Source organism: Elephas maximus, chromosome 2 (assembly GCF_024166365.1).
Source record: "Elephas maximus indicus isolate mEleMax1 chromosome 2, mEleMax1 primary haplotype, whole genome shotgun sequence".
NCBI classification, from domain to species: Eukaryota; Metazoa; Chordata; class Mammalia; order Proboscidea; family Elephantidae; genus Elephas; species Elephas maximus.
Genome location: NC_064820.1, coordinates 204,611,473 through 204,623,571, shown reverse-complemented (window position 1 = coordinate 204,623,571; position 12,099 = coordinate 204,611,473).

The following is a 12,099-nucleotide window of genomic DNA, read 5'->3' as shown; positions in this document are numbered from 1 at the left end:
TCTGGTACCAGCCAAACCAACTGGTAAGAGGACATAAATGATTAAAAGCCTACAAAAATCAACACAGCGCAATCTAGTAGGCAATCTGCTTATATTGAAAGAAAACAAAACAAGATAAGACTCAGTGAGCAAAAATAAAATAAATCATTACAATATCTTACAGATGGCTCCGAGACAACAGTTGATATCAAACCACATAAAGAAGCAGACCATGATTGCTTCTACAACTCCCCAAATTAATGAATCAAAATCTTTCCCAAATGAAGATACACTCCTGGAATTGCCAGATGCAGAATATAAAAAACTAATTTACTGAATGCTTCAAGACATCAGGGATGACCTCAGAAATGAAATAAGGCAATCTACAGAAAAAGCCAAGGAACACACTGATAAAGCAGTTGAAGAAATCAAAAAGATTATTCAAGAACATAGTGGAAAATTAATAAGCTAAAAGAATCCATAGAGAGACAGCATGCAGAAATCCAAAAGATTAACAGTAAAATTACAGAATTAGACAACTTAATAGGAAGTCAGAGGAGCAGAATTGAGGAATTGGAATGCAGAGTAAGGGAGTTGGAGGATAAAGCAATTGACAACAATATAGCTGAAGAAAAATCAGATAAAAGAATTTTAAAAAATGAAGAAACCCTAAGAATCATGTGGGACTCTATCAAGAAGAATAACTTGCATGTGATTGGAGTCCCAGAACAAGGAGGGATAACAGAAAATACAGAGAGAATAGTTGAAGATCTGTTGGCAGAAAACTTCCCTGACATCATGAAAGATAAAAGGATATCTATCCAAGATGCTCATCGAACCCCATATAAGATTGATCCAAAAAGAAAATCACCAAGACATATTATCATCAAACTCACCAAAACCAAAGATAAACAGAAAAATTTAAAAGCAGCCAGGGATAAAAGAAAGGTCTCCTACAAAGGAGAATCAATATGAATAAGTTCAGACTATTCAGCAGAAACCATGCAGTCAAGAACGCAATGGGATGACATATATAGAGCACAGAAGGAGAAAAACTGCCAGCCAAGGATCATTTATCCAAGAAAACTGTCTCTCAAATATGAAGGCAAAAATAAAACATTTACAGATAAACACAAGCTTAGAGGATTTGCAAAAACCAAACCAAAGCTACAAGAAATACTAAAGGAAATTGTTCAGAAAATCAATAACATCAGATAACAACACAACACAAAGACACAGAACAGAACATCCTGATATCAACTCAAATAGGGAAATCACAAAAACAAATTAAGATTAATTTTAAAAAGGAAAAAATGTTCAAAACAGGGAATCATTGAAGTCATTATGTAAAAGATCAAAACAATCAAAAAGAGGGACTAAATACAGGAGGCATAGAACTGCCATATGGAGAGGAAAACAAGGCAATATAGGACTGTACAAGTTAGGTTTTTACTTAGAAAAATAGGGGCAAACATTAAGGTAACCACAAAGAGGTCTAACAATTCCATAACTCAAAATAAAAACCAAGAAAAACATAATGACTCAGCAAACATAAATTTGACTACTATGAAAATGAGGAACACACAATTTACAAAGAAAAACGTCTCAGCACAAAAAAGTAAGTGAAAAAATGAAATTGTAAACAACACACACAAAAAGGCATCAAAATGACAGCACTAAACACATTCTTATCTTTAATTACGCTGAATGTAAATGGACTAAATGCACCAATAAAGAGACAGAAAATCTCAGACTGGATAAAGAAACACGATCTGTCTATATGCTACCTACAAGAGACACACCTTAGAGACACAAACAAACTAAAACTCAAAGGATGAAAAAAATATATCAAGCAAACAACAATCCAAAAAGAGCAGGAGTAGCAATATAAATTTCTGACAAAATAGACTTTAAAGTTAAATCCACCACAAAGGATAAAGAAGGACACTACCTAATGATTAAAGGGACAATTGACCAGGAAGATATAACCATATTAAATATTTATGCACCCAATGACAGGGCTGCAAGATACATAAAACAAACTTTAACAGAACTAAAAAGTGAGATAGACACCTCCACAATTATAGTAGGAGACTTCAACACACCACTTTCGGAGAAGGATAGGACTTCCAGTAAGAAGCTCAACAGAGGCACAGAAGACCTAATTGCTACAATCAACCAACTTGACCTCATAGACCTATACAGAACACTCCACCCAACAGCTGCAAAATATACTTTTTTTTTCTAGTGCACATGGAACATTCTCTAGAATAGATTACATATTAGGTCATAAAATAAACCTTCGCAGAATCCAAAACATCGAAATATTACAAAGCATCTTCTCAGACTACAAGGCCATAAAAGTGGAAATCAATAAGAGAAAAATTAGGGAAAAGAAATCAAATACTTGGAAACTGAACAATACCCTGCTGGAAAAAGACTGGGCTATAGAAGACATTAAGGAGGGAATAAAGAAATTCATAGAATGCAATGAGAATGAAAACCCTACCCATCAGAACCTTCGGGACACAGTGAAAGTAGTGCTCAGAGGTCAATTTATATAGATAAAAGCACACATACAAAAAGAAGAAAGAGCCAAAATCAGAGAACTATCCCTACAACTTGAACAAATAGAAAGTGAGCAACAAAAGAATCCATCACACACCAGAAGAACACAAAAAATAAAAATTAGAGCTGAACTAAATGAATTAGAGAACAGAAAAACAATTGAAAGAATTAACAAAGTCAAAAGCTGGTTCTTTGAAAAAATTAACAAAATTGATAAACCATTGGCCAGACTGACTAAAGAAATACAGGCAAGGAAACAAGTAACCCGAATAAGAAATGAGATGGGCCATATCACAACAGACCCAACTGAAATTAAAAGAATTGTATCAGAATATTACAAAAAATTGTACTCTAACAAATTTGCAAACCTAGAAGAAATGGATGAATTCCTAGAAAAACACTACCTACCTAAACTAACACAATCAGAAGTAGAACAACTAAATAGACCCATAACAAAAAAAGAGATTGAAACGGAAATCAAAAAACTCCCAACAAAAAAAAGCCCTGGCCCGGATGGCTTTACTGCAGAGTTCTACCAAACTTTCAGAGAAGAGTTAATACCACTACTACTAAAGGTATTTCAAAGCATAGAAAATGACGGAATACTACCTAACTCATTCTATGAAGCCACCATCTCCCTGATACCAAAACCAGGTAAAGACATCACAAAAAAAGAAAATTACAGACCTATATCCCTCATGAACATAGATGCAAAAATCCTCAACAAAATTCTAGCCAATAGAATTCAACAACATATCAAAAAAATAATCCACCATGACCAAGTTTTTTTTTTTTTTTTTGCAAGGCTGGTTTAATATTAGAAAAACCAATAATGTAATCCTACCATATAGATAAAACAAAAGACAAAAACCACATGATCTTATCAATTGATGCAGAACAGGCATTTGACAAAGTCCAACACCCATTCATGATAAAAACTCTTACCAAAATACAAATTGAAGGAAAATTCCTCAACATAATAAAGGGCATCTATGCAAAGCCAACAGCCAACATCACTCTAAATGGAGAGAGCCTGAAAGCATTTCCCTTGAGAACGGGAACCAGACAAGGATGCCCTTTATCACCGCTCTTATTCAACATTGTGCTAGAAGTCCTAGCCAGAGCAATTAGGCTAGACAAAGAAATAAAGGGCATCCGGATTGGCAAGGAAGAAGTAAAAGTATCTCTATTTGCAGATGACAAGATCTTATACACAGAAAACCCTAAGGAATCCTCCAGAAAACTACTGAAACTAATAGAAGAGTTTGGCAGAGTCTCAGGTTACAAGATAAACATACAAAAATCACTTGGATTCCTCTACATCAACAAAAAGAACATCGAAGAGGAAATCACCAAATCAATACCATTCACAGTAGCCCCCAAGAAGATAAAATACTTAGGAATAAATCTTACCAAGGATGTAAAAGACCTATACAAAGAAAACTACAAAGTACTAGTGCAAGAAACTAAAAGGGACTTACATAAGTGGAAAAACATACCTTGCTCATGGATAGGAAGACCTAACATAGTAAAAAATGTCTATTCTACCAAAAGCCATCTATACATACAATGCACTTCCGATCCAAATTCTAATGACAGTTTTCAATGTGATGGAGAAACAAGTGACCAACTTCATATGGAAGGGAAAGAAGCCCCGGATAAGCAAAGCATTACTGAAAAAGAAGAAGAAAGTGGGAGGCCTCACTCTACCTGATTTTAGAACATGTTATACAGCCACAGTAGTCAAAACAGCCTGGTACTGGTACAACAACAGGCACATAGACCAATGGAACAGAATTGAGAACCCAGATATAAATCCATCCACATATGAGCAGCTGATATTTGACAAAGGCCCAGTGTCAGTTAATTGGGGAAGATAGTCTCTTTAACAAATGGTGCTGGCATAACTGGATAGCCATTTGCAAAAAATGAAACAGGACCCATACCTCACACCATGCACAAAAACTAACTCCAAGTGGATCAAAGACCTAAACATAAAGACTAAAACGATAAAGATCATGGAAGAAAAAATAGGGATAATCTTAGGAGCCCTAATACAAGGCATAAACAGAATACAAAACATTACCAAAAATGATGAAGAGAAACCAGATAACTGGGAGCTCCTAAAAATCAAACACCTATGCTCATCTAAATACTTCACCAAAAGAGTAAAAAGACCACCCACAGACTGGGAAAGAATTTTCAGCTATGACATCTCCAACCAGCACCTGATCTCTAAAATCTAGATGATTCTGTCAAAACTCAACCACAAAAAGACAAACAACCCAATCAAGAAGTGGGCAAAGGATATGAACACACACTTCACTAAAGAAGATATTCAGGTGGCTAACAGATACATGAGAAAATGCTCTCGATCATTAGCCATTAGAGAAATGCAAATTAAAACTATGATGAGATTCCATCTCACTTCAACAAGGCTGGCATTAATCCAAAAAACACAAAATAATAAATGTTGGAGAGGCTGCGGAGAGATTGGAACTTATACACTGCTGGTGGGAATGTAAAATGGTACAACCACTTTGGAAATCTATGTGGCGTTATCTTAAACAGTTAGAAATAGAACTACCATACAACCGAGAAATCCCACTCCTCGGAATATACCCCAGAGGTAAGAGCCTTTACACAAACAGATATATGCACACCCATGTTTATTGCAACACTGTTTACAATAGCAAAAAGTTGGAAGCAACCAAGGTGTCCATCAGTAGATGAATGGTTAAATAAATCATGGTACATTCACACAATGGAATACTATGCATCGATAAAGAACAGTGATGAATCTGTGAAACATTTCATAACATGGAGGAACCTGGAAGGCATTTTGCTGAGTGAAATTAGATGCAAAAGGACAAATACTGTATAAGACCACTATTACAAGTTCTTGAGAAATAGTATAAACTGAGAAGAACACATTCTTTTGTGGTTATGAGAGGGGGAGGGAGGGAGGGTGGGAGAGGGTTATTTACTGATTAGTTAGTAGATAAGAACTACTTTATGTGAAGGGAAGGACAATACTCAATACGGGGAAGGTCAGCTCAACTGGACTGGACCAAAAGCAAAGAAGTTTCCGGGATGAACTGAATGCTTCGAAGGTCAGCGGAGCAAGGGTGGGGGTTTGGAGACTACGGCTTAAGGGGAGTTCTAAGTCAATTGGCATAATAAACTCTATTATGAAAACATTCTGCATCCCACTTTGAAGTGTGGCGTCTGGGGTTTTAAATGCTAATAAGCGGCCATCTAAGATGCATCAATTGGTCTCAATCCATCTGGATCAAAGGAAAATGAAGAACACCAAGGTCACACAATAACTATGAGCCCGAGACAGAAAGGGCAACATGAACTAGAGACTTACATCATCCTGAGACCAGAAGAACTAGATAGTGTCCGGCCACAACCAATGACTGCCCTGACAGAGAACATAACAGAGAACTCCTGAGGGAGCAGGAGAACAGTGGGATGCAGACCCCAAATTCTCATAAAAAGACCAGACTTAATGGTCTGACTGAGACTAGAAGAATCCCGGCTGTTATGGTCCCCAAACTTTCTGTTGGCCCAGGACAGGAACTCTTCCCGAAGACTACTCATCAGACATGGAAGGAACTGGACAATGGGTTGGAGAGAGATGCTGATGAAGAGTGAGCTACTTGTATCAGGTGGACACTAGAGACTGTGTTGGCATCTCCTGTCTGGAGGGGAGATGGGAGGGTAGAGGGTGTTAGAAGCTGTCAAAGCAGTCAGGAAAGGAGAGACTGGAAGCAGGGAGCGGGCTGACTGATTAGGGGGAGAGTAAATGGGAGTATGTAGTAAAGTGTATATAAGCTTATATATGACAGACTGACTTGATTAGTAAACTTTCACTTAAAGCACAATAAAAATTATTTTTTAAAAAAAGAATTAAGGCAAAAAAAAGAATTTTCATTCAAGATTTATTTCTTTGGATGTAATTTAAAAGGTGAATTAGACACATTCCAGTCATTCAGAATGATTCAAGTACTTCAGTCAAAATGTACTTAGAGTAGATTTGGTAAACTATGCTTCATTTTTTAATAAAGGTTTGATATGTAATTCACATAGTAAACAATTCAACAAATTAAAATGTACAATTCAGTGGTTTTTAGTATATTCAATCAACTTTAAAACATTTTCATCAGCAAAAAAAAAAAAAAAATCTGTACTCATGTAGACACTCCCATTCCCCTCCTCAAATATCACCCCTGCCCTGAGCCCTAAGCAGCAACTAATACACTTTCAGTTTCTATAGATTTTCTATTCTGGACATTTGGCATAAATTTTATCATACAATATGTGGTCTTTTGTGCGTGCCTTCTTTCCCTTAGTATAATGTTTTAAAGATTCATCCATATATCTATATTCCATTTCTTTTATTACTGAATAATATTCTACTCTATGAATATACCAAAAGAAAAACAAACCCGTTGCCACCGAGTAGATTCTGACTCATAGCGACCCTACAGGACAGAGTAGAAATGCCCCATAGAGTTTCCAAGGAGCCTCTGGTGGATTCGAACTGCTGACCTTTTGGTTACTAGCTGTAGCACTTAACCACTATGCCACCAGGGTTTACTCTATGAGTATACTATACATTTTTTTATTGATTCCTCAGTTGATGGACACATGTGTTGTTTTCACTTTTTAGTTACATTTTCTCCTCACTTGGCAACATGGTCAGGTTCCAAAGACCAGATCATTATGCAAAATCAGCATTATGTGAAAATGGGGAATGATCACATCAGGTCACAAAATGGAGGATGACTACATGATTGCATAACTGCCAAATTACATCATCACGTAACTGCCAAACCACTGAGAATCATGGTCCAGCCAAGTTGATACATAACCTTAACCATCATAGCCAGTGTTACTCTCAACACATACCTTGGTGTTCATTACTACCAGATGTACATTGTTAGTGAGCAAAATAATCAAATAAAGATTTTTTAAATATCGTCATAAATGCCAAATGTCTAATAATGGGGCAGTTGATAAGTGAGGAGAAGGTCTGTTATGAATAATGTTGTACATTCATGTATAAGTTTTTACTTGGGCATATGTATTAGTATTTGTCTTAGGCTGGGTTCTCTAGAGAAGCAAAACCAGTAAAGCATACATAGAGAGATAAATTTATCTCAAGGAAATGGCTCACGCAGTTGTAGAAGCTAGCAAGTCTCAAGTCTAAGGGTCTGGCATCAGGCTGGAGGCTTCCTGACTCCTGTAGCTGCAGGGGCTAACAAACCCAAGATCCTCAGGTCAGACAGCAGGCTACAGGCTCACAGATTATGGAGGCTTTTGAATCCAAGATTGACTGACGAATCTAAGACTGGCAGGTGAGACAGCAGGCTGCTGGTTCACAGGTTGTGGAGGCCGACAAATCCCAAGATCAAAAGGCAATACAGCAGGTCGCCAGCTCAAGTCCCAAGAACCTGAAGTCAGATGATGATGAGCTGGATACAGGATCCAGAGCAAGTTAGCAAGCGAGCTTTACCAGAATATTCATATATATATATCTTGCATGCAGGCCACACCCCCGAGGAAACTCCCCTTACAACCGATCAGCTGATCACATCATGGAGGACAGCTATATCCTTACATAACTGCCAAATTACATCATTACATAACTGACAAGAAGCCCTGGTGGTGCAACGTTTGAAAGCTTGATTGCTAACCAAAAGGTCAGCAGTTGAATCCACCAGCTGCTCTTTGGAAACCCTATGGGACGGTTCTACTCTGTCCTATAGGGTTGCTATGAGTTGAAATCAACTCGATGGCAACAGGTTACATCCATTACATAACTGCCAAACCACTAAGAATCAAGACCCACCCAAGCTGGCACACGACCTTAACCATCACAGTATTGGGACCACCAAAACAAAATACAACCAATTGAGTAGATTTAAAGAACAAGCATTTATTGTCTCACAGCTCTGGAGGTTAGAAATGCAAATCAGTGGATTAGCTAGTCCATGCTATTTCTCTGTTATTTTAAGGAAGACCGTACTTGTCTCTTCCAACTTCTGGTTGCCCTAGGCACTTTTTGGCATTCCTTGGCTTGTAAATGCCTTTTCACATGGCCATTCTTCCTCAGTGTTTATCTTTGTGTCCTTTCTCTTTTTTTATATTGACAACACTTAGATAGGATTAGGGCCACTCTACTCGATATGACTTCATGTTAACTGATAGCATCTTCAAAGACCCTATTTCCAAAGGCACTCATGTTTATAGTGCTAGGGGTTAGGATTTCAACAAATCTTTTTGAAGGACACAGTCTAATGAATAACAATGTATACTTTTATTTCTATTAGGTATGCATCTATTCCTCACTTATTGACTATCTGGTTATTCAACATTTCACTTTTACAACAATAGAAAAAATCTATATCTGACTATTTTGTGCATTAACAAGGAGCAGAAGCCGGGGGGGAGGAGGAGGAGAAGGGGAAAGTTCATGAGAGGAAGCGAGGCTGCACCAGCCTCAGTAACCAGGAAGGGGGCTCAGAAATCTCTTCGTCCAAAGAGGCCTCTCTGTCATCTTCACAGCCCCCACAGAGCCTCACCTACCCACAGGCTGGGAGCTGCCTGCTGCCAAGTCCCATCTCTGGGGCTGGCAGAGTGGGAAGGTGGAGAAGTGCGGCACAGGAGTCCACACAGAGGTCCAGGGTGCAACCAGATGATGGTGGGTGCCTGCTGCTCCGGACGTATCAGGCAACCTCCAACCACCATCATCCCAAACCCCATGAGTTCCACGGTGCTGGGGAAAGCATGGTGGGGAAGGAGGGCCCAAAACATGCTGAGTATGCCCAACAGGCACTGAACAACCATAGGGGACACCAGCACCAAAGACAGGCTGTGGCCCCAACTTTCACATAGCACGAATTTTCACATAATAACCTGGTCCTTGGAACCTAACCATGAAGTGAGGAGTAGGTGTATATCTAGGACTGGAATTGCTGAAGCATATGGTAACTATATTTAGTCATTTGAAGAAATGCCACACTATTTTCCAAAGCAGCTGGACCACTTTACATTCCAACCAGCAAGGTGTAAGGATTTCAATTTTTTCACATCCTAAACAACACTTGTCAATATTTTTTTATTACATTTTTTTATAGCTATGTGTTATGGATTGAATTGTGTCCCCAAAAAATATGTGTTGTAAACCCTAACATTTCTATGCCTGTGGTTAAAACCCCACTTAGGAATGGGTTGTCTTTATTATGTTAATGAGGCAGGATTAGTGTAGGCTGTGTATTGAGTCAATCTCTTTTGAGACATAAAAGATTAAACAAGCAAGCAAGCAAGCAGAGAGAGGGAAGATAGATGCCAAGGTGTATGGAGATCTCCAAGGAACCAGGAAACAGAGCTGGACAAGGACCTTCCTCCAGAATTGACAGAGAGGGACAAAGCCTTCCCCTAGAGCTGGTGACCTGAATTCGGACTTCTAGCCTCCTAAATTGTAAGAAAATTAATTTCTGTCTGTTAAAGCCACCTACTTGTGCTATTTCTGTTATAGAAGCACAAGATAACTGTGACACCATGCAATGTGGGTGTCATAGATTGAATTGTGTCCCCCAAAAATATCTGTCAACTTGGTTAGGTCATGATTCTCTTGTATTATTGTATGATTGTCCACCATTTTATCTTCTGATATGATTTCCCTATATGTTGTAAATCCCATCACTATGATGTAATAAGATGGATTAGCAGCAGTTATATTGATAAGGCCTACAAAAAAAAAAAAATTTTTTTTTAAAAGATTAGTAATGTCTTAAGCTAATCTCTTTTGAGGTATAAAAGAGAGAAGTAAGCAGAGGGACCCTCATACCACCAAGAAAGCAGTGGCGGAGCAGAGTACATCCTTTGGACCTGAGGTTCCTGCCCTGCGATGCTCCCAGACCAAGGGAAGACCAATGACAAGAACCTTCCTCCAGAGCTGATAGAGAGAGAAAGCCTTCTCCTGGATCTGATGCCCTGAATTCGGACATGCACCCTACTAGAGAGTGAGAGAATAAATTTCTCTTTGTTAAAGCCATCCACTTGTGGATATTTCTGTTATAGCAGCACTAGATGACTAAGACAGTAGATATGAAGTGGTATATTGCATTGTGGTTTTGAGTTGCATTTCCTGGATGGCTAATAATGTCCAGTATTTTTTCATGTACCTGTTGGACATTTGCATTTTTTCTTCAAAGTAATGTCTGTTCAGATCCTTGACTATTTTTATTTGGGTAATCTATCTCATACTATTAAATTGTAAGAGTTCTTAATATATTCTAGATACAAATTCCTTATCAAATACATTAAAAAAATTACTAGCACATATTTCTCCCATTCTATGAGTTGCCTGTTGAATTCTAATAGTATCCATTGACGCACAACATTTTTAAATTTTATGAAGTCAAATTTGCCTGTTCTTTAGTTGCTTGTGCATTTAAAGAAATGTCTAAGAAGTCTTTGTCTAACAGAAGGTTATGAAGATTTACTCATATATTTTCTCTAAGAGTTTATAGTTTACGCTCTTACTTTTAAATTTATGTTCAATTTTGAATTAATTTTTATGTATTGTGTGAGGAAAGGATCCATCAGCATTCTTTTGTGTGTGGATATTCAGTTGCCTGAGCGCCATTTGTTGAAAAGACATTCTTTCTCCCACTGAATTGTCTTGACAAGCAGAAGTGTGAGTCCTCTAGCATTGTTCTTCTTTATCAATATTTAATGATTCTAGCATTCTTGACTTGAAATATAAATTTCAGATAAGCTTTTAAATTTCTGCAAGATAAAAAGGAACTGGGGCCTTGATAAGTATTGTGTCAAATCTGTAAACCAATTTGGAAGTATTGGCATCTTTAAAATATTAAGCCTTACAATAAGCGAACATAGGCTTTCTGTTTCTTTAGATCTTAAATTCCTTCAACAAATTTGTAGTTTGTAGAGTATGAGTTTTACAGTTTTTTGTTACATGTATTCCTCAGTATTTTATTCTATTGTAAATGGAATTGTTTTCTTAATTATATTTTCAGATTATTCATTGCTTGTATGTGGAAATATAATTGACTTTTGTGTATTGATCTAGAACCTTGCAACTTTGCTAAACTTGTTTGTTAGTTCTAACAGTTTTTAGTAGATTTCTTAGGATTTCACATACATGAGATTATGCCATGTGTAAATAGAGTTTTACTTCTTTGTTTCCAATTCAGATAAATTTTATTTTACTTTCCTACTGATGGCTCTGGGTAGTACCTCTAGAACAATGTAGAGTAAAAATGGTGAGAGCAGACATTTTTGTCTTCTCCTGACCTTAGACAGAAAGGATTCAGTCTGTCACCATTAAGTGAGTGTGTGTTTTTCTAGATACTTTTTAGCCAGTTGAGGAAGTTCCCTTTTGTTCCAGTTTGTTGAGTGTTTTATTCATAAAAGTGTTTCATATTTTGTCAAATGATTTTCTGCTTCTATTGAGATGATCATGTAATTTTTGTTCCTTATTCTATTCATATGTTGTATCACATTAATTGATTT